Source organism: Lissotriton vulgaris, chromosome 2_1 (assembly GCF_964263255.1).
Source record: "Lissotriton vulgaris chromosome 2_1, aLisVul1.2, whole genome shotgun sequence".
NCBI classification, from domain to species: domain Eukaryota; kingdom Metazoa; phylum Chordata; class Amphibia; order Caudata; family Salamandridae; genus Lissotriton; species Lissotriton vulgaris.
The window spans coordinates 1,071,816,515-1,071,836,857 of record NC_141687.1 but is presented as its reverse complement, the minus strand read 5'-3'; the positions used below and the strand labels follow the sequence as shown (position 1 = coordinate 1,071,836,857).

The 20,343-nt window shown below is 47.5% G+C and overlaps 1 protein-coding gene across 1 annotated transcript in view; it reads right to left on the bottom strand.

Moving 5' to 3' along the window:
- Positions 1-19,222, bottom strand: part of DRC12 (dynein regulatory complex subunit 12 homolog) — a 106,527-nt gene extending 87,305 nt beyond the window's left edge. Inside the window, exon 1 of the mRNA XM_086958773.1 lies at positions 19,169-19,222. The gene's annotated coding sequence lies outside the window, so the exon portion shown is untranslated. The remainder of the gene's footprint in view (positions 1-19,168) is intronic.
- Between the last annotated feature and the right edge of the window lie 1,121 nt (positions 19,223-20,343).

Sequence of the window (20,343 nt, the reverse complement as noted above, 5' to 3'; positions counted from 1 at the left end):
TTTTCCCTTTGTCTTTTGATGGACATTGACTTTGTTTTTTCCAGGTTTACTTCCAGAAAGTTGTCATTAGAGAACTTTTGAGGAGAGTTTAAAAGGTGTTGCATACCCAGGTGCGTGTGGCTAATTAGGACTACGTCATCGGCTTACAGGATGCTGGTTAGAGCCTTGCCTCCTAACCTTGGAGTGTGTGCGTTGCATTGGTCTAGTGTCCGCGTCATGTCAGCCAAATAAAGGTTAAACAGGGTTGGAGCAAGCATTCAGCCCTGGTTGAGCTCTTTGGTTGTTGGAATACGCCTTGACAAGCGTGTGCCGTCACCCAGTTTAACCTGCACCCAGGTATCAGCATGAAGGGATATTAGTGCACTCAGCAGTGCCTGCTGGATCTTTCAATTTGCCAGATTTTTCCAGAGATTGGCTCTCTAAATGTTATCAATGGCAGCCTTAAAGTCTACAAAGCACAGGGAGGAGAATTGTGTTCAAGGCCTTATGCTTGGGTCATAAGGCCGTCCACACAGACGTTTTAATGCATGTGCAAATTAGGCTCTGGCCCAGGGTCCCAGCATCTCAGGGGGCCCCCTGACAGAGTCAGCTCTGGTATCCAGAGTTTTGCCCCAATGACCTTGAATATTTCTTAAACAGATTGTTTTAAATACTGTTTTCCTTTAATTTATTTTATGTACCTGATGTGTGAGAGTTTAGTACAGCCATTTTGCAGAAAATGTTGTCTTTATGTTTCATGCAATATACATAAAAAAAATTCTTTTAGATCAAAATAAGGTCTAACATATAAGAAATGGGAGGGCGTCACAGAGATTATTTGCAGTAATTTTGGTGAGCTGCTGCTGTGTTACAATATTGAAAACATGCATAACTATCCCTGAAGAATGTTAGATGTAAACACATTTAGAGCCTTAATTATGAGAAGTGGTGCATCGCTGTGTGAAAACAGGGATGCGTCACTTCTTAGTGCGGCCTCCTTGCGACATGATGGATGCATCATATTTACTGTAAGTATGACCCATCATGTTGCAAGGAGTCACAGATATGTCAGTATTTCTGATGTATCTGTAGGCGCAAAAGTGATGCATTCCTGGGGTGTGTCTGAAAATAGACGCAACTCCAGCAATGTGTCTTTTCACATGGGGCAAGCACCATTTGAAAGGGCCTGCATCAGTCTTACGCTTGCTGTGAGGCAGGTGTAAGATATTGACGCAATGGCGTCCTAGAAGTGGTGCACTGAGTTTTCATAGATTCCAATACACCATTTCTATGAGGCTTTTTGCGGGGTAACACCCACCCCATACATTATACCTGGCGCAGGTATAATGTGGTGCAGGGGTTTACAAAGTGGCGCATCTGCCTGGATGTGTCAATTTGTAAATAGGGCGCAAATGGCACATTTGTTACGCTGACGGTGCGTTACAAAAAGTGACACACTGGCGGCATAGAAGTGAAGCAAGGCCTCCTAAATAAGGCCCTTAGAATTTGGACGGGTGTTCCTTTGCACTGTCAGTGACCTAATAAAATTAAATGAAATAGCGTATTTAATAAAGCGTGCAGCTACTCAGACTAGAGTGTCCTGGTGCATGACAGCGGAAGAAAAACGTGCGTCAAAGACCCATCATTTATTAAAAAGCCAAATTTTTAAGTTCTTCCTGAAAGAGAGTAGGCCTGTGGTTAGTCTCAGAGACTCAGGAAGTCTATTCCATAATTTTGCGCCTAGAAAGCCGAGGGATCTGCCTCCAGTTTTAGGCATGATGGCCAGGTTGGCATTGGAAGATCTTAGGGGTCTAGATGTTGTGTAGCGATTAATGCACTTATTTAGGTAGCTGGCTCGTAAGCCGTGGAAAGCTTTAAAGAAAATGGTCATCACTTTGAAGTCGATTCGTTCTTTTATGCGGAGCCAGTGTGGAGAATTAAGAACAGGGGTCATACTAGAGCTGGGTTTAGGTGTCAGGATGGCTCTGGCCACCGCGTTTTGTACCACTTGTAGGCGCTGAAAAAGGGATTTGGGAAGACTGGGGTACAAACTGTTGAATAGTCAAGCTTTGATGTCACCAGAGTCTGCACCTTGGTCTTTCTGCTCTAACATGCGGTAACATTGGCATGAATTATTTTAGCATCCAGAGTATGCCAAAGAAAGCGCCAGTTAGATTTTGGATTCGAAAGCGCATGAAGAGTGTCTTGTCTATGACAATTCCTACGTTTTTTACTTTCTCCTTTTCCGCGGGCGGAATATCTTTTGGCCACCAAGAGCTCCAGACAGGCATTTCTGGATTACCAAAGAAAACAACTTCAGTTTTGTCAAGATTGCACTTAGCTAATTGATCTTAAGCCAGTTAAAAACCTTTGTGAGGGGAGGAGCCAAGATGGCGACCGGAGCAGACGTGTGAGCTCCCGGCTCCGCCAGCCCTTGAGCCCTTTGTTCTTATCCTGCCTGCCATCCTGCTCACTTTACCGGCTGTTGGAATGGGGACTGCGCGCTGACTTCGCCCGTGTTCCTCCGACGCCTCAGCCCGCTCGGATTGCGGAGATAGACCGTTGCCCGGCCCTACGCCATGACTCAGGCGTGCATCGCCGCCGGATGCCGGATTTAGACGGAGCGGAGACGGCCGGCCTGCCTGCAGGACACCCACAGTCTGTGCGGAGCTGCTTCTTCTCGATCGCGGCCCGCGTACATCGCCTGTTGAGAACTGCTGGACGCTGAGACTGCATTGGCTTGGAAGGCGGACGATGTTGCACGACCGGCTCCTTTGTTACGTACTGGGTGAGGGCTGCCTGGACTCCATTGCGGGATGTCCCCTGATTCGGTGGACCGCCCGTTTGCCCTGACTGCCTGTTCCGGCCGGCGGGGGCCCCTTGCTGGAGACGCTGGGCTACTACTGGTCGCAATGGAAGAAGGGGCAACTGCTGACTCCTGTTGCACCCCCCCACGTTCTGGCGATCGGCTTGGGGGAGCGTTGGATGTCCCCGTTGTTCCACGGGATGGAGAGGACTGCCCACCCTCGCCCCGTGCCTGCGGCACCGTGGCCGGGCCGGGGTCTGCACTGACTTCACCCACATCTGTCCCAGCCGCAGACGGACCGCAGCCTGCCCTGTCCTACGGAGATCTCTTGTCTGCCCTTGGTGAACTGAGATCAGCGCTGCTCCACAACTCCCACAGGCTGTGCAAGAAACTCGACGACGTAGCCTTGGATCTGGAGCTGATGCAGAGAGACTGCTCCCAGCAACAGTTGAACTGTCCCCTGCTGGTGCCTGAGGCTGCTACTGTGTTGCCGAGCGATTTCAGCGGTGGAGAGACCCGTGATGCCTGGACTGGTGCCTGTGGAAGACCGCTTACAGATTCTGCCATTGCTACATTGTCTCCGCACTCGGGGACTGATTCATTGTATTCGCCTTTACTATTGACTATGAGACTGCCGGCTCGGCGGCTTCAGGCTCCCTTCAAGACTCTCTCGTTGAAGTCTCCGTCTTTTCCCCTGATGCCCTGGTGTTATCGTAGCAACTTGGAGACGCTTTTGGCTGTGTTTGCTGCACTGTTGGGTATTTGGCACCGACCATTTTGTATGTACGAATCTCCTCTTCCTTCCTTGCGCCCATTTTGTTTCTCTGCTGAGGAGAGGGGTGGCATTCATCGAGGGCTGGGATCAGGGGGGCGCCTGAGATCGGGACAGGGTTAGGCGGGTTCATGGTTGTATTGTTTTCTTGCCTGGCGGGGATTGGGTTTAGAACGCTGTATGTAGTGGCTGCACGGATCACATGTTTAGTGTAGATTGTTTTCCCCCGTCTGTCTCTGTTAATGTTAGTGATTGCTTTGCTTTACATTCTAGGCATCCTTCGTGTATTGCGACCTTTGTCAATGGCACAGTCGACACCATATACTGGCTATCCTGATAAATTGTGAGCTATCGGCTCCGCCACATTCTTTTTGGTGCCTGTCTGCTTGTCATGGAAGTTTATTGTGACAAGGGGATTATTTGTTTAGGGTAGCGTCCATTTTGCTCTCCTTTGTCTAGGTGCTCCTTAAGGCGGCCATCTTGTTCCTTTGTTCCGACTGGGGCGGGCTTCTGTCGGGCGTCATGGTGTAGTGGTCGCTAGCGACCTGATTTGAGCTGGAGGTCTCCGGGGGTTAACTCTTGTTGGACTGGCTGGTGCGATTTCGGATTGTGCTGCCTCTCTGGCGAATGTAGTAGTCGTAGCTCCCCACATTTGTTCTGCAACTGATGTCTATCCTGGTACTTTCGCACGTGGGGTGGGGCTGTGCATATCCTGCTACGTACCCTTATGGACGGGGTGGTCATTCAAGTACTGACTCGGGGACCCGGGTACACCTGATTCAATCCTCCTTCTGGTATTGTACTTCTCGATATTATTGTTTCACTCGGTGTAGGGGCTATACATGGCTGGGGGACCGAGAGTTCTGTTATTGTTAGGGCTCCTCCCCGTCTCCTTCCTTTTTTGGGAGTGGTAGAATAGCTTGTTCTTTTCTTCCTCCCGATATTTCAAGAGTGAAAAATCTTTTCTTTTTATCGTTTCTTTCTTTTCTCTTCTATTCTTGGTCTGTATTTCGGGTTCTTTAATGGGCGACAGGCACTTTGCCGGGGGGGGGGTAGGCCGTAGCCTCCGGATTGATGTAGGGTGGGGGGGTAGATTTAGTTTTCCTTATTTAGTTTCTATGGGCCTTATTTTTCTAAACTTCTGCGCTTTCTTGTCCTGTTTTCTGTTCTGGGTCTGAGATAGGGGTTAGTAGGGAGTGGGTGGCGCTGTGGGTGGTACGTAAATGTGGACTGAAGCCCCAGTTGTTTTGCATTGTACTGCCATATTGACGGGGTGTTCTCACTACTGTTGTTCTTATTGATGCTGCCTGCTCATGTTGTGAAGCTAATGTACGGACTCAGTTCTCCTTGATTCTATTCTTCACTGATTTATATTTCGATCAAAAATTTAAAAATTTAACCTTCAACGCTCCTTCTCCTTGGCGACATGACTCTATCCAGTGTAACTGTTATTAATTGTTGCTATCTTGCCTGATGCCGCTGGGGAACCGCATTGCTTGCACCTGTGCTTAAAGTATCGTGGCCGGCCTGACGGTTGTAGGCCCGTATTTGTTCTCATTTTTATGCACAATAAAGGTTTTCAAAAATTTAAAAAAAAAAAAAAAAAAACCTTTGTGAGGCAAGACTTAATCATTGCCCTGTCGATGTCGGTTCTTTTTTCACATGTAAAAAACAGCTGAGTGTCATCAGCATTGGAAACAATTTTGGTGCCCTCTTCCTCTATCATAAATGCATGAGGGGATAGATATATATTAAAAAGGGTAGGACTGAGAATGGAGCCCTGAGGGACACCTACATTCAAGGCCGGAACTGGGGATGAGAAAGGGGGGAGCCAGATATCCTGAGATCTATTTGCCAAGAAGGCCAATGTTAGCAAGCATCTCCAGGAGCCTCTAATGTGGGACTGTATGGAAGGCCACCGACAGATCGAGCATTTTCAGAACAGCCTTGCCTCCCTGATCCAGCTTACCCTTGAGAAATTCAGTCACTTCCATCAGAGCGGACTCCGTACTGTAGTTAGCCCTAAAACCGGATTGGGAGTCATGAAGGAGCTTCCCATCTTCAATGTGTTTTTGGAGGACCTTGTTTACATGCTTCTCTAATATTTTGGAAAGGGCCGAAAGAAGGGAGATTGGCCTGCAGTTGGCAGGGTCCGTCGGTTTGGCATTAGCCTTTTTAATCCATGGAAGAATCTTAGCATTCTTCCATAATTTCGGCATGTTGCCTGAGGAAAGGGAAGCATTAAAGAGCTGGTTTACCGTGGGGTTTATGGTGGAAGCTAATAGGTTCTGGATATTCACTGAACATGGGTCGGTAAATGAGCCAGACTTTTTGCTTTAGAGGAGGGTCAGTGACTCTTCAACCTGAAACTCAGGGAAAGCTAGTAAAGATGGAGGATCCAAGAGGTGAAATTTGCTATTAGAACTAAGGTAGAAGGTCAGTTCTTCCCCTGAGATGTTAGTGAAGGCGTGTTGGATCACGGAGATCTTTTTGTGGAAGAATGGAGGTATTTGCTTAGACCATTCTTCTGTGCATGGCCCTTCCTTTGTGGCAGCTTTCGGGCGGTAAATGATTTAACTATGCTAAAGATTTCCTTACTCTTATTTTGGGCATTTTCTATCTTGGCTTGAAAGAAGTTTCTCTTGGCTGCATTCACAAGAATGTAATGAGCTTTTAAAGGTGTCTTTATACACCTTCCTGTCCTCAAGGAGATTGGATTTGAGCCATTTCCATTCTATTTTTCAACAATTTCTTTTGCTAGATCTGAGGGAATCGTTAAACAATGGAGCTGGTGGAGCTGACCTCTTTGAGGAGTGGGAAACAACTGGTACTGCTGCACCAATGTTGGTTCGAAGCTCTGAATCTATTGAGAGGGCGTCCGAGCCGGGGCAGCCAGACAGCTCCAGTGAGGAACGACTGAGGGCGTCTGCTAACATTGGGATGGATATTTTATGGATCGTCTTGTAATTAGGGACCCTCTGCCCGGCGTTAGCCCGAGGGGCTGTGGCAGAGTTGGGAATGGCAAATTTTAATAGAAGGTGGTCAGACCAAGTAATGGGAAGAGGTAGTCTTACTGATATGTAAAAGTTGTGAAATATTTTGTCTAGGCTACGGCCCTTCTCATGGGTGGCCGAAGAAATAGATGGAAACATGTTGCAGGCCTGCAGCGTCTCCAACAAGGAAATTGTTTGAGGGTCTTTTCCATTGTCCATATGTATAATTAAATCTCCCAGAATAATGCAGTTGTTGTATTTTAAGGCCAGGGAAGTGGTGGCTGTATTAAGCGTAGTAATAAAATGTCCAATTGCACCGGGAGGTCTGTAAATCAGAAAAACAGCTATGCTATGATGGGGGGATAAGGTACAGCGAAAGCTTAAGGACTCTGCGCCCTCAATGTTTTCCATCTGGATGGGAGAGCAGTTTAGTCTTTGGTTGTAAATTATGGTGACATCTCCCCCTTCCCATTCGGTCGGTCCCTCCTAAGGATTTTATAACCCGTAGGGATGGCCAAGGTGATAGTAGGGTTGAAGGCTTCAGACAGCCAGGTCTCCGTGAGAAATAAAAGATCAGGCTGTTCATCTAAAAGTAGGTCATAAATGTGTAGTTCATGCTTTTGCATAGAGCGACAATTTAAAAAGGTGGCCTCTAAGTCCTCTGTTTTATTATTGTTTTTACACTTATTGTTGCGTGGGAGTATCATGGGTGCGAGTTTCCTGGGCTGGAGGAGAGACCAGTTGCACTTATTGCATCGAAAGTCTACCTCCAAGCTCGGATCAGCCGCTGTACACTGACAAAATGGTAGCCGCCTAAGGCTAATCAGTTTTTCCCCATTGTAATATAGTGGAAGAAACCCACCGGAGGGAAACTGGGCAGCATGGCCAGTGCCGGACGCCTCCGAGACACCTCTGGGCACAGACAGGCTTGCCTTTGGTGCGCCTTCGGAGTGCCAGTGGCGTGTGTCCGCTGAGCACATCTGTTTGCATCAGGAATATATAGGCTAATGCCTATGATGCAAACTGGATCACTAACGCAGCTGAGAAAGCAGAAACTGTGTGGGCAGAAGTGAAGAGCCCGATAGTAACCCTAGCCCTCCACACAATTGGCGTATCAGCCGCGGTGGACCAGGACTGGTGGAAAAGCGAGATGCGAATCGGAGCAGCTGAGGAGGTGTAGACAAGAAGAATCAAGGGCAAGTGCTTGTAGGTAGGAGAAAGCACAGAGTAATTCAGCTACACTTATACAATTTTAAAAGTATTAAAAACCTAGTAGCAGGGCAGGAAACACTAAATTCTACCGCTGTCAGCTGCGCGCGTCAGTTTACATCAGGAATATATATTAGCCTATGATTCAAACTGGATCGCTAATGCAGCTGAGGAAGCGGAAACTGTGTGGGAAACAGGGGTTCAAATTGGATCATAACTTCTCCAGTATTAGGGGTGTCTTTCATAGATTCACATACTTGAATATTCCCGTCATCGAAGTGGGAGTCCCACGGTACATAAAATAGCAATAATGCTAAATATATATATATATATATATGTGAAAACATAATGCATAATAAAAGAAGAGGTAAATACAACTGAAAACCTCCAGAACAATTCCTACATAGGAATACATAGGAATGCATGGTAAAGAGAAAAAAAACACTTGTAACACATTAGTGTCATTATGTTAGTCCAAACTACAGCCAATCTGGTGCAAGCACCCTCTAGAACCTTCTCCTCAGAAGCTCCAGTCCTCAGATTTTCTACTGCACGTCTGCTCAGTTCTTTGCCTCAAATCTTCTACTTCCAGTCTTCTCAACATGTCTTTATTCAGACCTTGCTCTTCTTGTGGGAAGCTACGTCTTTTTGATAAGGACCCTCACCAGAAGTGTATTTATTGTCTATACCCTGAACATGAAGTTGGCAGCTGCAAGTTCTGTAGAACTTTTTCTACAAAGACTCTGAAGGACAGAGAAGGCGGACTTCTCCTTTGGCTCCAACGTCTAAAAGACAAGGACTCTGCTCTGTCAGACGCAGAAAGTTTTCAATCTGGTCCTTCAACAGCAGCCTCTAAGCGTGGTAGTGTACAGGATATTCCTTCTCCTTTCCTCAAAAGGAAGAAACTGGCCCTGCCTCTGGCCTCTGTGGTGTCTCCTACCACTCCTACTACCGCTACGCCCACAAGACCTGGCTCTCAGGCGTCTTCTGCTGCCTCTAGGAGTGTTTCCACGCCTCTTAGGGTTCCGTTGTCGGCGGGAGCGTCTACGAGCGTTCCGACGACGAGATCCGCAGTGTCTTCATCATCCACGACGACGCTGATGACAACATCAGCTTCTGCTTCGTCGACGACGGTCTCTTCGTCAGCCTTCACGTCGACGAGAGTTTCTTTGCCTTCCCAGCCTGTCTCGTCGACAATTCCCATCACCTCGTCGACAAAGAAAATTTCCTCATCGACGAAAGCCACTAAGAAATCTTCGGTGTCGACTAATATTCCGTCGATCAAGGCCTCGTCGACGAAGACTCCGTCGACCAAGGCCCCGTCGACGAGGGCTCCGTCTACGGAGGTCCTGACTACGTCGACAACTCCGTCGACGACTGCACCTTCGACGACTACGTCTACGATGGATCGCCCGTCGACGGAAACTTCGACGGCGACTCCGTCGACGGCCACACCGTTGACGATGGATTCTTCAAAATTGTCTGCCAAATCAACACCGTTGACAATAGCGTCGACGGCACCGTCGACGATGGCACCGGCTTCCTTTGCCTCGTTGCCTTTAGTGCCTTTGAAGACTTCAGGATCCTCTGGCACTGTTGTTCCTTCCCAACGTCGCAGTAAGGCTCCGTGCCACCAGTTATCTGCTCCAGAGCTGCAACCACCTTCTCCAATGTTTGCCTCTACCTCTGAGCATGACACTGATTCTGAGAATGAAGGTGACACGTTTGGGGCAGCCCATAGTTCCTCTGATTTGATCATCAAATGTCAGGAGTCTGAGTGTTGATGAAGATGGCGGAGACCAGGAGTCTCAACCTGAGGAACAGTTTGTCCAAGTCCCTATGGCTACGTTACCAATGTCCTTGATCTCCAATCTCCAGCATATGCTGGATGACTACAACCGTTGTTTCCCAGCAACGCCGCAAGGTACTCATGTGCAATCTCCTACTGCCGTTGCACTGCCTCCACCGTCTCTTCCACCGACTTTGCCGCCCACAACTTCATCCCAGGTTCAGACGTCCATCAGAATTCAAACGACTGTGTTTCCGCAGGATGCAGATGATGAGGCGGTTCCAGAACGAGAGGACGGAGAGGTCCCTGATGATTCGGACGAGGATGCAGGCGAACCCGGTATGGCGGAGTGGGATGAATACCGAACGCAGATGCCCTCTCCTCAGCCAGGAGACTCTGGTGATTCACCTCCAGTAGATATCGCCATTTTTTATCTACTAATGGATAAAGCGGCTCAGCGTTTCAAATTACCTAGAACGCATTGTGAGGTGGACTATTTCCTCTACGATTTTAAAAATAAGCCTTACAAACAGGTCCACACGATTCCAATAATCGATTTTATTTGGAAGGAAGGACTTAAACTCATGCAGGCTCCAAACACGTTACCTGCTCAAGTACCGCGCCTTGAGAAGAAATACAAGGCCCCAACAAGTTCTCCGGCATGCTTGATCTCTCACCCTAAGCCGGACTCAGTAGTAACTCAAGCTGCACAGCGTAGAGCCCGGAATCCAGCGTCTCCTATCACTGCGCCCCCCGATAGAGAGGGTCGGCGCCTAGACGCTATTGGCCGCAAGTTTTCTACCATGTCTTCCACTTCTGTTCGAGCAGCCAATGCCTTAGCCACTTTGGGACGCTATGACCGGCAGATGTGGTCGGACATATCTGGATTAGTGGATCTAATACCGGAGGCCTCCAAGGCAGACGCTCAGCAGATTCTTCAGGATGGGAAGAGAGCATCGGAAGAAATGAATGACTGTGCAGTCGATATTGCTGGTACATGTTTCCGTCTGCTTGCAAGTGCAGCTGCCCTCCGACTCCAGGGTTGGCTAAAATCCACCTCCTTCCGGCAGTAAGTCCAATCCAGGATCCTTGATATGCCGTATGATGGTGAGTCGCTATTCGGGTCTCACATAGATGAAGCTCTGGAGTCCATTAGGAAGGACACCGATACAGCTAAGTCATTGGGCACGTTGCAATTCCGGAAGCAGCCCTTTCGAGGTGCGCGCGGATGCCGCATTTCTTCCACTTTTCTAGGAGGACAACAGTACCGCTACTACAATCAGGGCAACCAGCATTACGCATCCAATCAGCAGCAGTCCAATCGTCAGCAGTCCTCCAAACCCTATAGGGGAAAGTCCTCCTATCGCGGATCCACTCCTAAGTGCCAATGACTTTTATCATCCCCAAAGTGTTGGAGGTCGAATCTCTCTGTTTTATTCTCAGTGGTCCTCCATCACCTGGGACCGCTGGGTTTTAGACATTGTACAAAGGGGTCATACCTTAGAGTTCATCAAGAATCCTCCTCGTACTCCACCATCTGGCCCGCCTCCTCCACACCTCAAGGAGCTTTACCATCAAGTCCGTCTTCTTGTTCAAAAAGGTGTAGTCGAAGTGGTCCTGGTGCATCAAAGAGGAGAGGGGTTTTACTCTCGATTCTTCCTCATACTCAAGAAGACCGGAGATTGGCGGCCCATTCTGGATTTGAGGGCTCTCAACCAATTCCTCAAGAGCCAATCTTTCCGCATGCTGACACTACTAGAGATCCTGCGTCTTCTATCCAGCGGGGATTTCATGACCACCATAGACCTTCAAGACGCGTACTTTCATGTCCCGATTCTCCAACAAAATCGCCAGTACCTGTGTTTCAAGGTGGGGCAAACGCATTATCAGTTCAAGGTCTTGCCCTTCGGACTTCGATCAGCTCCTCGTGTGTTCACCAAGGTACTGGCTCCCGTTGTGGCTCACCTGCATCTCCAAGGTGTTCAAATCATTCCATACTTGGACGATTGCCTCCTCAAATCTCTATCCCACCATCAACTATGTCAGGACACTCGTCTTTGTCAGCAGGTATTTCAGTCCATGGGGTTGGCCATCAACGTCGAAAAGTCACAGTTTGCGCCACTGCAAACAAGAAATTTCTTGGGAGCTATCCTAGACACAAGACTATCAAAGGCGTTCGTCTCGCACGAGCGGCAACGGAAGATCCTTCGTCTGGTCCCCCTCATTCGACTAAGACAGTCCGTTTCTGTTCGGACGTTAAAATCATTTTTGGGGATGGCATCATCTTGTATCGCACTGATCCCAAATTGCAGGTTGCGAACCCGTCCCATTCAAGAGGAATTGGACGTACAGTGGCGTCAGGTCTCCGGGTCCTTCAACGACTTAGTTGCTGTCACAGCCCGCATGAGGAAAAGTTTACATTGGTGGGCGCAGCCAACCAACCTGGAGATGGGGACGTCGTTCCTCCTTCACTCACCAGATCTCACGCTCACGACGGACGCCTCTCTGGAGGGCTGGGGCGCTCATCTCCAAGGCCTATCCATCAAAGGCAAGTGGACTCTGCCCCAACGCACGTGGCATATCAACAGGCTAGAGCTGATGGCGATCTTCCTAGCGCTCAAGTCTTTCCTGCCTGTAGTTCACGGGGAGTCAGTGCTTATCCAAACGGACAATACCACCAGCATGCACTACGTGAACAAGCAGGAAGGAACCAAGTCTCCACACCTGTCTCGCTTGGCCCAGTCAATCTGGGATTGGGCTCTCTGTCATCAGATCACCTTGACGGCTGTCCATCTGCCGGGCGTGTCCAACATCCTAGCGGACTCTCTAAGCAGGTCCACATCATCGACACACGAATGGGAACTGCACCAGCCGACTCTGGATCTTGTGTTCAACCAATGGGGTCGCCCAGCTCTAGACCTCTTTGCAACGCCAGAGAATCAAAAATGCCCATCCTACTCAAGTTGGCATCCCCACCCTGGTTCGTGCCGGAATGCCCTTTTGATCGATTGGTGCGATCTATTCGCTTACGCTTTTCCGCCGATTCCGTTAGTATGGCGGGTGCTGTGGAAGATGCGGAGGCAGCCCTGTCACATCCTATTGATCGCACCTCATTGGCCCAGACAGGCATGGTTTTCGGAATTGCTCCTGCTGTCCCAGTGCGAGCCCATTCCTCTGCGTCCTCGTCCAGACCTCCTAACTATGGACAGGGGCCAAGTGTGCCATCCGGATCCCTCCACGGTACAATTGTCAGCATGGAACCTGAGCACCTTGAATTCGCAGACTTAAACATATCTCAGGAATGCAAAGACATCCTCGCTCATGCTAGGGCTCCGTCTACCATCAAAACTTATAAACTCAAGTGGAAGAGATTCTGTCATTGGTGCGTGGCAGCAAATGTCCATCCAATCCATTCTACTCCGGAGCAACTTCTTCCGTTCTTCTTAAGTCTCGCTCAGTCCGGACTTTCACATGCTACCTTGAGAGTTTTCCTAGCCGCAATCTCTAGTTTCCGACATGATGGCTCTTCCTCCCTCTGCTCATCCAGAATCATACGCCACTTCTTCAAAGGGCTCTTCAGAAAATGTCCACCTGTTCGGCGCCCTCCTCCACCATGGCACCTCAATGTTGTACTATCTCAACTTATGAAGTCACCATTTGAGCCTATCCATAGGGAGGATATCAAGTTCCTCACCTGGAAGGTTGCGCTGCTTTTGGCTTTGACTTCATCTCACCGCGTAAGCGACCTTCACGCTTTCACTATCAAGCCACCTTATCTACAGTTCAAACCGGACGGCGTGGTGCTTCGCACCTACCCCTCTTTCCTACCTAAAGTGCCTACGGATTTTCATCTGAATGAGCCTGTGTTCCTAAAAACTTTCTTTCCGGACCCAAGGTCTCCGGCGAAACAGCGCTTGCATTCTTTGGACATCAAACGATGCCTTAAATTTTACATTGCCAGAACTGCCTCCTTCCGCAAGTCCGACCAACTGTTCATTGCCTATGGGAGACTGCGTAAGGGGCATCCAGTTACCAAACCTACAATTGCCCGTTGGCTTTCTTCAGCCATTACCTTCTGCCATCAACAAGCAGGCAAACCATTGCAGTCTTCAGTGAGGGCTCATTCTACGAGGGCGATGTCTTCATCCACCGCCTTGTTTGCCAGTGTGCCACTTCATCAGATTTGCCGTGCAGCGACATGGTCCAGCAGGCACACCTTCACCAAGCATTACTGCTTGGATGCCATCAATGAGGCGGATACCGCAGTGGGACAGGCAGTGCTTTGTCATCTTTTCAAATAAGGTGAGCCTCTGTTCCCTCCTTCTTTGTGTTCTCCTGTGATTGCTATGAGTGTTTACATGACTTTATTATTACTGTCTTGGCTTTTTCCATATGTGCCTAGCAATCTCAGCTCTACGGAGGTTACTGCTCTCTATTCTATTCAAGTATGTGAATCTATGAAAGACACCCCTAATACTGGAGAAGAACAATTGTTACTTACCTGTAAACAGGTGGTTCTCCAGTACTGGTGTCTTTCATAGATTCACAAACGACCCACCCTTTCCTCCCCTCAGATGCTCTCTTCTCCTCATGCACTCAAGGTCTCTTTGGTGCTTCGAAAATCTGAGGACTGGAGCTTCTGAGGAGAAGGTTCTAGAGGGTGCTTGCGCCTGATTGGCTGTAGTTTGGACTAACATAATGACACTAATGTGTTACAAGTGTTTTTTTTCTCTTTACCATGCATTCCTATGTAGGGATTGTTCTGGAGGTTTTCAGTTGTATTTACCTCTTCTTTTATTATGTATTATGTTTTCACATATATATATATATATATATATATATATATATATATATATATATATATATATATATATATATATATATATATATATATATATATATATATTTAGCATTATTACTATTTTATGTACCGTGGGACTCCCACTTCGACGACAGGGAATATTTAAGTATGTGAATCTATGAAAGACACCAATACTGGAGAACCACCTGTTTACAGGTAAGTAACAATTGTTCTTCAAAGCTATTCTGAACAGGTGCCCCTAAAATATGTTTGTCCCACGGCCCCCAAAATCCTTAAGATGTCCCTGCGTCCACAATAGGGGTTCTGAAGGCATCAATAAATGTTTCACAGATACATTCCTGGCAAGGACTTGAGATCTGCTAGCAAGAATTGTGTAATAGTTCCCAGGTTTAGGAAAGTCAGGTGGGGGGATGTTATTCTCGCTGATAGGAGCTAACTTGTGGATTTGCTTCCTCTCCCAATTTCCACTCTGGAAACCCACTCTTCATTCCGTAAATCCCTGAAGACCTGGCTTTTCACTTGCTTCAATCTGTCACCTGCCCTAACCTTTTAGCTCTGTAACTCTTTAACATCTGATACACTGATCTCTGTCCGCAGCGCCTTGATGCCCCTGGGCTAAGTCCGCGCTTTACAAGTCTTATATTCATTCATTCATTCATTCATTCATTCAAGTGACTGTTTTGATGATGTTGCCTTGTCCATGAGTAATGACAGTGGTAAGATATTGGGTAAAGTCCCTGTGTTTTTGGAAAAAACGGTTTGGGTGAGTGGTATTATTCCTTGTTCTGCTGCCCATAGCTGAAGTTCTTCAAGTAAGGTGCCCGCAAACTATTTGGCTTTGTTGTCTTGTAACACGACAAGACAGTAGTTTTTAGGAGCAGATTTCCCACCGGTTTTATAGATGGGAGCATAATAGAGCCTTTCCAAGAGGGCGGTAGTTGCCCCAATTGTCTGACTTCCTGGAATAATGGGTCTAAAGCCACTGCCCAAAACTTGCCGTGCTTAAAAAGAGCTGGGGGGATCCCGTTAGGCCCTGGAGCTTCTTCTCTCCTGCCTTTGGTGATCTGGCATTTGATTGTAGCGATGTCAGGTGACTCTTCCATTTCCTTATATAATGTCACCGTTTTAGAGATGTCATTTAACTCAGTGGCTTCTTTGCCCTTTGGGACCCATATTTCATTGCACTGACAGGGCGCGACCCAATGGTTGAAGTGAGATGTCAAAAACTCTGACCATACCTCTTCTGTAATGTATGAGGTTAAGCCACTGTGCGACGGGCACATTATTTTATTTAGCATGGACCAAAAGCATGCGCTGTTATGAGATTTGGAGTCTTGTAATAGTTTTACCCATAGCTCCTCTTCCCTGGATCTTCTCAGTTCCCATTTCAGCTTTTTATGGGTTTTCCTATGTTGTTGCAGGGATGATTTGAGATCTAGATCTTCCGGTGTAAGCCTCAAAAGTCTCCGCATATTGGTTAAGCCTATTTCTATTTCCTTCAATTGCTTGTTAATCGCCAGTTTCCATAGGATCATTTGACGACCGGTATTTGGCTACTGTTGAGAAGGAGCTTGATAAACTGGAAGTTTGTTGTTCCCAATTGGCAATTGAACATTTTGTATGAGCATTTGGGTTCTGTAGTAAATAAATCTTTTGCGACCTGAAGCACCTCCCCAGTATTTACTAGGGAGGATTTGATTCTTTTGAGATTGATGGTATGGTTGAGAGGGGGTCCCCTAATAGGGGCTCAAATGTTGGCGGAGGTGCCAGTAGAATGATTTCCTGTGGTCAGTGGTCGCTGTCCGCCTTGTCACCGAGCCGGAAAGTTACCACACTATGGAAGAATGAAAGAGAAATCAGAGTGTAGTTCAGAGTTGAGGATGCCTTTTTAGAGTAGAAGGAAGTAGCGGGTGGTGAATCATCAAAGAATCTGCAGTTGAGGGCCCTGAATTTAATGTGCTCCAGGTCTTCCAGCAGGCATTTGACTATCATGCTCACTCTACCCTGAGGTTTGTAGTTTTGTTCCGGAATTCTCCATGCCACGGACTGGACCAGATTATCTCCATCCTCTTCGGAGCCTAAGAGGTGAAGATTAAAGTCTCCTGAATGCACCAGGATGGGGTTATCATGTTTTGTAATATGTGTCAATATACAGTCCACCAGGAGTTTTGCATCTTTGGATTTCTTTCTCAGGTTAATGTATATATTGAAAATGAGCTCATCATTTTGTTTCCCTTTGGAGTTGAGGTTGATCTTGATCACATTGACATTTGACAGGGAATATGTGATTTCTTTTATTGCATTTGAGATAGTTATTGATACGCATGTTGCCAACCTGCCTGATAGGTGGCCATATTGCGAGATCCTGATTGGTGGCGTGTGAAAACAGATGCCTTCTACTGTTCACTTCCGCCACATTTTGCTTAGGGCGCTCAGAGCAAAAAAGTTTGAAAACATTTGCTCTATAAGAATGGCAAAAGAGCTTTCTGTCAACTTCAAGTTTCTTAACCAGAGATGCCCTCTTGCTGAAATCACTGATCCGCAAACCAAAGATCGAAAGAGATATCCAACAAGAATCTGACTTCTGGCTCCATCGTGGACAATTTCGAAGTGCCATCACCACCTTGCTGGAGTCCCTCTGCTAATGCCTGGAAATCATGCAGAAAGGATTATATTGCATGAATAGAATAGGCACCAGTTCTAATTGTAAAGTTAGAGGCTGCATAGCCTTGCCTAATTGCTCCTTCCACCTTCTTATCTGACGCATCAGAGTGAGAGCCATCTAAGAGAAAATTGTCCCTAGAGAAGACAGACCAGCCACTGGGGCGTCAACCTTCCCCTGGGCCGGGAACTCCTCCCGAAAACCATCCAGGGCATATCTTTTATTCAAAAATCTTGGAAAGATTGATTTACTAACCTTCGTGGAAGCCTTATGAATGGGTATAGTGTGAGAAAAAAAAAACACGCTTGTCAGGAGCAGAAAGCGGGGGCAGAAGAGACAAATTAGACCTACTATGTCCAATAACTTCAGCTAGGTCTGATCCTTGAATGTAACTGGCCCTCCCTGCTCCACTTCCTCAGCAGAAGCATCCGTGTCTGGAGGAGCAGGAGAGGGCCTCCTCTTTGAAGGTGGAGGACCCTTTCTGGCTTTGTAAATCCTCTCGTGCAAGATGTCCAGTTGCTGAGGCTTATGCCATTCCTATGCTGCTGCAGCCTGAGGAGGAGTCTGTCTGTCCATCAGAGGAATGAGTAGCATGCTTTCTCTACGCAGGTCTCTTGCCATCCATGTTTGATAACAAAGCGATACAAAAGGGGATGATGGACGGAGCGTTTGAGCAAATCAAACACTCAACCCCAGTCAACTGATCTGGGTTTAATCCATCACCACTCTTTAGCTCACTCAGCCACCCCAATTCAGACATGACCATATGCAAATCAGTCTGACTCTGTGCCTCATGGGAACAGTCCAGCCCGAACTGCCAAGCCATGTCTTCCCTGGACCGGAAACAAGCATCCTGGGACCGGTTTCGGATTCATAATCCTCATCAGCCAGGCTATCTTGAATCCAGTGGCCAAGTGAGCAAGGGACACAAAGCAAACACAAGGAGATGGTGGACAGAGTGCTGAAACTTTTCAGACACCCACCCCCAGTCACAGATCTGGGTTGAATCCATCATCATTCTTTAGCTCACTTCGCCACCCCAGTTCAGATAACATTGCCCACCTGAGTAGCAAGTCATCCAGGGCTACTTCCTGTTTATTTATAGTTGCTCATCAACCTATACCCACAAGCACCCGGTAGTGATGTCGAACCCCTATCTTAAAGTCAGGGCGGGGCACACAAAATAAAATTAATATAATCGTTTTGCTGACAACCATGAATGTGGGGATGGCTGTCATCTAAGCAGCAGTGGCACTTCTCTCTGCTGGGACATGGTAAATGCACAAACACTGCATACTGGGACAACTGTTGCAGCCCTTGCTCATGGCTGAGCTCTCACTCAATGAGTACAACCATCCGGTGGAGCCACAAACTGTGAGGGAGGGAGGGACAGAATTCTGCCGGTTATTTACTTCTACACAACCCTACTTGCTGTAACACTCAGAGCAAGCAGCACCGACTTTGGTCAGAACACATACAGGTGCACGTATCGCTGTTAGTGCTTAAAAAGCAGCTTAGTAAAATACATATCATGTTAGTTGGAGTGAAGTCATTAAGTATAAAGTGTAGTTCCACTAACAGTGACCAACTCTGCTCATTAGGTCTCATTCCTAAGAATTTAAAGAACGTGAAGCACTGAGCTTACAGTAACACGTTATACAGGCACAAGAATGAGGAGGTGTCCCCACAGACCTTACTTTGCTGGTATTAGAGGCACAATGGGGTGAGATGTAGCTCCCTGCAAAGAGAGGGTGTGGCTTAACGGCTAGAGCGACCGACTTTGAAGCTGGGCAACCAGGTTCGAGTCCGGCGAGAGGTTCAAACATCCTGTGATTCTGGGCACATCACTGTGCCTAAAAACGGATGTGTCCGTATCCAGTGACTGGTGCGCATATACTCTGATACCTTCGGGTCGAGTTCGCGGCCGCTATATATGCAAAAACTTTTTTTTCTACAGAAACGCGTCATACACACTGGAAAGTGAGAGGAAGTTCTCTGCAAAGCTTACAAGAACGCGTTATTCAGGCACAGAGGTTGTGGAGGAGCTTTCAGCAGAAATCACAAAAACAAAATAAACCGGCATGGGGGAGAGAAGGTTGTAAATCTTGAAGCCCGAGCCGCCCCCGCCCTCCGTACCTGCAGACAGGAGCCGTCCCCGTGCTGTTCTACTTTGAGGGATTCCTCCTACACTACAGGGCCAAATAATAGAAGGTGGTGGGCGGGACTACAGAGGGCTGTCTCGGACCTTCCGATAATGCGTTGCTAGGCAGCAGCTGGGTAACTAGGGACGCTATACCGGGTTCCGCGGAGGCAGCCTGTCCTGAGCAAGCGTGAAGTCACGCTCAACTCCAACAGAGCACTTGCTGCTGTTGTCAAGTGTAATAAAATCCCTAAGTACACGTATCGCACAAACAAAGCACTGCGTCACTCATAAATGTAACCAGGTCTCCTGGAAGGAACTCACTCTGCTTGGATACTTCACGAGACGTCCTATAATATGCATAACATCCCTCTTACTTTAGAAATTCCAACGCACAGGTCTGTCTGTACAACCCTCCGTGCACTGTGTCCCACTTCATTCGGATAGACCTTGCACTATTACATGCCATAACCTCTCTGAGTGCCATTGTTAAGGCATGGGCAAAGTGGGCTCTAGCCCAGAGCCAGCCTTTCAGGGGCCCCCTTATAGAGACACCTCTGTTCTGCAGATAGTTGTTGTAGAAAGATCGTAGGCTCACACGAGTTGTTATAGACAGGAAACGTAGCTTAATTTGCATAAGTAGAAGAACAACTGGAGAGGACTTAAGGGGACACGAACACACACACGAGGAAGAGGCAATGTACAACAAACCTCCTTCACTTAGGGGAACTTTAACATATGTAATCATTTGAATAGAAAGGAAGTCTATGAAGACGTGAGCACCTGGAACTACGAGAAGCAGAATGATCTTGAGTAACAACACCCTGTTCACTGGGACCAGTGGCAACAAGACCATCAAGATCACCCTGTTCACTGGGACAAGTGGCAACAAGACCATCAAGATCAGGAACATTATCAAGACCATCAGCATCCCCACCACCTTCCTCCCTGCGATTAGAAAGATTGGAAAGTGAAGGAACACACGTTTCCACAGGAGAGGGAAACATGTACCCATTATTTTGCAAGGACTTAAGGGAACACGAACACACACATGAGGAAGAGGCAATGTACAACAATAGTCTTGTCCTGATGACCTTGAATACTTCTTAAACGGATTGTAATAGGCTCTCACACATCACCTATATTCAAAATAAACGAAAGGAAAATGGTA